Below are 5,176 nucleotides of genomic sequence, written 5' to 3' on the forward strand. Positions count from 1 at the left end.
TTCTGGGATGGCAGGACTGTCGTATGAGAAGAGATTGATTAAACTAGGCCTGTATTCTCTTGAATTCAGAAGAATGAGAGAGGATCTTCTTGAAGCATACACAATTATTACAGGGCTTGACAGGATGGATGCTGGGAGATTGTTTCCCTTAGCTGGGCAGTCTAGAACAAGGGTTAAATCATTGGGTGGCATTAGTAAGACAAGGCACTCAATCCTTCACTCCTTGCATTGATAGCGCTGTTATCTGGGGATGTATCTCGGTGATAGAGCACAAGCTTCATTTGTAGGAGTTTGTGGTTTAATCCTCAGCATATCAAAGTAGAAGTTTTTTTTCAAATGAGTTGTCCACTGAAAGTTAATTAATAAAATGAGTTCTAACATATGAATAATCCACAAATATGCAATTTGCCGGAGCTGGTCTTCATCCCAGGAGACGCTCAGCTCCGCCAACTGCCGACTGCCTGGATTGAGTGACGTCGCAATGTAGAGCGAGCAGTCACAGCTTTGGTTCCTGTTTGGGGCCCTGTCGTGCTTTCAGATTCATCACCAGATTTCAAACTGGTCACTAATGCTTAGCCATTGCATTTAGGCCACAGACTTGTTCTTAGAATGTGCAAAATAAATAGAAGCAGAAACTCTGTGAACTGAAGCCGGGGTTCTAAAGATTGAGCTCTCGACTTCGGTGGGGACGCTGCTTGCAATGGAGAGACAATTTAGAATGCACACTTGCTTATCTGTAAAATATAGCAACTCGTCAGTGGGGATATAATTCAGTGGTATGAAGGCCCGGGTTCTATTCCCAGCATCTCCAACCACTTTATGTTGCCAACTGTGAAAAAATGCTCTTGGACTCGCCTCACATTTGCACACACGGACAGACAAGACTCTCTTTACCCGGAGAGAAAGCTAACACTCCGCACAGGATATAATTCATTGTGGGAGCGCACGCACCATGTCAACGGCTCCCAACCCAGGACTGAATTGAATGTCCAGTTATAACAATGCAGGTTAAGGGGATATTTAATAAAGGCCTTCAAAATTGGATCGAGAGAAACTTTTTGCCACAGGCAAGAGGTTCGGCAACCAGATCATCTCAGCCTGACCATAATTGGCAATAAACCAGAGGGGAGATGAGGATAATTTATTTTGTCACAGTGGATTGTTATGATGTTTAATGCACTGCCTGAAAGGCCGGTGAAAGCACATTCAATAATAACTTTCAAAAGAGAATTGGATGAAGACTTGCAATGGAAATTATATTGCAGGTCGATGGGGAAAGAGCCGGTGGTGGGTCGGAAGCGGGGAGCAGGGGCTGATTGTTCGCTCTGTCAGAGAGACTGCAGAGGCAAGCTATCCCTAATGACCTCCTTCTTTGCTGCAAGATTCTATGATTCTCCGATATATGTCAGAGTGGCTGATGCACCATGAACTGGAGGTATTTAAACTTGATGCTTTCATGATATTTCAATCCGATTAGTAAGAATTAAACTGCAGAAATACCTTAAACACTGCTCTGTAATGAAGCCAGCAGCTTTAAAAGTCATAACTTTAAAAGTCATAACTCACCCATGATCTCCACAAAACTTGTGGTGAGCAGGAATGACGTGAGCATTCATTGGAAATTGTAACCATCGCAATTGTCAGGAAACCTCGGGGAACGGCGGAAAGTCGCGATGAAGACTATGAGCCCTCTGAAAGCAAACGGGTCACTGCGATCACCCCTGGAGCTTAAACAGGAGAAATTGGATTCTGCCCCGTTAAAGAGGGAGCTGCTGAAACATGTTTGCTTGTGGGTTTGTGGTTCGCCATTTCGTCTCCACCGACTGTGGTAACAGACTTCCGGGAGGAATCGTCAGTTCCGATTTTACATAAGAAAGTCGACTCAACAAAAGGCGACTGATTAAATAACCGAACTATCTATTGATATCTCTGTGTCAGACCCATGATCTGGAGGTGGAGCGGATCTAACGGCAGGACCTACAGCAAAGAGTCTATTTACATCAAAAGCAAGCTGGATTTAAATAGAACCTTTACCATAAATGGTTGTCTGGGAGAATCAATACAGAATAAACACTTGCTTGCCTCTAAAGCATTGTAGCTTATGAGTGGCGTTGCAGCTCAGTAGTTGAGCGCATGCTCTATGGGGTCCTGGCTTCAATCTCCAAGCATTTTTTACTCAAGAGTTGTCCACTCAATCGTTCTTTCCATGGTTAGACGATGTCTTCATCAGGGGATGTAGCTAAGAGGAAGAGCGCATGTGTGAGGTCCTGCCTTCAATCCCCAACATCCCCAAGCAATATTTTTCACCAGAGGTGTCCAAAGAAAGCGGCTTTAATAGAACAGCAATTTCCAACCCTGAGGCTACACAGACACACAATTGTCCCGAAGCTGGTCTTCATCACAAGGTTCCCACAGATGCTCAGCTCACAACAGCCACGGACTGATCGGATTGTGTGACTGTGCCCTGCAGAGCGAGCAGTCACCGCTTTTCTTCCTGTTTTTAGACCGTTCTGCCATCACACTTTATGATTGTGAGATCTGATTTCAAAGTAATCACTAAATCTTACCCACTCCATTTATGCCGTGTACTTGTTATTTCAATGTAAAACTGAGGTTCAAGAGAGTGAGCCTCGGCATCACTGGACAGCATGATGTTTGAGAAGGGAAACTAGCAGCAGCCTGCATTTATATAGCGCCATTAAAGTCGCTGGGAGTTGTCTGGGAGCGACAATACAGAATGCAAACTTTCTTGACTCTAAAGCACTTTATCTTGGAAGACCGGATGGAGCACGATGTTTGAGGTCCCGGGTTCAAACCCGGATATCTCCAACCACTTTATGTTTCCAACAATGAAAAGATCCTGTGGGAATCGCCTCACCCTCACACTCAAGGACAGGCAAGACGGCATTTACATGGAGATAAAATAGACGCTGCTCATAGGATGTAGGTCATTGGAGGAGTGCACACACAATGACAGGCGAGACCACCTTTAACTAGACACAAATTAAATACTGCTCACAGGATATAGTTCATTGGAGGATCGCACATACAAGGGCAGGCGAGACAACCTTTAATGGAGTCAAAACGGACGCGCTCACAGGATGTAGTTCATTGGAGGAGCGCACACCCAAGGACAGGCGTGACTGCCTTTACCCAGAGGCAGAACATACGCTTCTAACAGGATGTAGATCATTGGAGGGGCGCACGCACGAGGACAGGTGAGACTGCCTTTACCTAGAGAGAAAGCAGACGCTGCTCACATGAAGTATTTCATTGGAGGAGCTCACAAACAAGGAGAGGCGAGACTACCTTTTAACTGGGGACGAAACAGACGCTGCCTACAGTAGAAAATTCATTGCAGGAGCACACACACAACGACAGGCGTGACTGCCTTTACCAGGAGACAATACAGATGCTCCTCACGGGATGTAATTCATTGGAGGAGTGCAAACACTAGGACTGGCGAGACTGCCTTTAACTGGAGACAATACAGAAGCTCCTCACAGGATGAAATTCATTGGAGGCGTGATTGCCTTTACTTGGACACAAAACAGATGCTGCTCATAGGTTGTAGTTCATTGGAGAAGCTCACACACAATTTCAATAAAGGAAAGTACGATGGAATGAGGCGCCGGTTGCTACGATGGATTGGGGAACATTACTGAAAGGGTGGATGGTGGATTGGCAATGGCAAATATTTAAAGATCGCATGGATGATCTAATGACATTTTACATCACTGTTTGGCATAAAATTAAATCATAAAATGTGACTCAACAGTGTCTACCAGGGGATAGTAGCGATAGCATAAGGTCCAAGGAGAGTACATATAAATTTGCCAGAACAAGCAGCAAACCTGAGGAATGGGAGCAGTTTAGGATTCAGCAAAGGAAGAAAAAGGGATTAATTATGAGGGGGGAATAGATTATGAGAGTAAGATTTCAGGGAACATAAAAACTGACTGTAAAAGCTTCTATCGATATGTGAAGAGAAAAAGATTGGTGAAGTCAAGCATAGGTCCATTGCAGTCAGAATCAGGGGATTTATAATGGGGAACAAAGAAATGGGTAACAATTAAATACATACCATGCATCTATATTCAAAAAGAGGACACAAATAACCTCCCAGAGCTGTCGGGGAACATATGGTCTAATGAGAGGAAGGAACTGAATGAAATCATTATTTGTAGGGAAAAAGTGTCAGGGAAACTGACGGGATTGAAGGCCGATAAATCCCCAGGGCCTGATAATCTACATCCTAGGGTACTTAAGGAAGTGGCCCAAGAAATAGTAGATGCATTGCTGATCATCTTCCAGAACTCGGTAGACTCTGGAACAGTACCCATGGATTGGAGGGTAGCTAATGTTAGTGGGGAAAATGCTGGAGTCCATTATAAAAGTTGTGACAGTAGAGCACTTGGAAAAGCGTGACAGGATCGGACAAAGTCAACATGGATTTACAAAAGGTAAATCACGCTTGACTAATCTAGTGGAATAAATTGAGGATGTAACTCTTAGAGTAGATAATGGAGAACCAGTATTTGGACTTTCAGAGGGCTTTCGATAAGGTCCTGCATAAGAGATTAGCGTGCAAAGTTAAAGCAAAATGGATTGGGGGAAAGATACTGAAATGGATAGAGAACTGGTTGGCAGACAGGAAGCAAAGAGTTGGAATAAATGGTTATTTTTCCGAGCACCAACCATGACTAGAGGGGTGCCACAGGGATCGGTGCTAGGACCCCAGCTATTCACAATAAATATTAATGATCTATACAAGGGAACTAGATGTAATATATCCAGTTTTGCAGACGACACCAAGCTGGGTGGGCGGAAGTTCTGAGAGGAGGATGCAGAGAAACTCCAGTATGATTTAGACAGGTTGGTGATTGGGCAAATGCATGGGAGATGCAGTATAATGACGATAAATGTGAGGTTACCACTTCGGTGGCAAAAAAAGGAAGGCAGATTATTATCTGAAATGCAATTAATTGGGACAAGGGGAAGTGCAACGAGAACTGGGTGTCCTTGTGCACCAGTCGCTGAAGGGAAGCATGCAGGTGCAGCAGGTGGTTAAGAAGCCAAATGGTATGTTGGCCTTCATAGCGAGAGGATTCGAGCACAGGAGCACGAATTCGTTGCTGTAGTTGTAAAGGGCCTTGGTGAGACCACATCTTGAGTA

This window comes from Somniosus microcephalus, unplaced genomic scaffold (assembly GCF_052327205.1).
Source record: "Somniosus microcephalus isolate GS21.2 unplaced genomic scaffold, FLI_Smic_1.0 unresolved_chr5, whole genome shotgun sequence".
Lineage (NCBI taxonomy): Eukaryota > Metazoa > Chordata > Chondrichthyes > Squaliformes > Somniosidae > Somniosus > Somniosus microcephalus.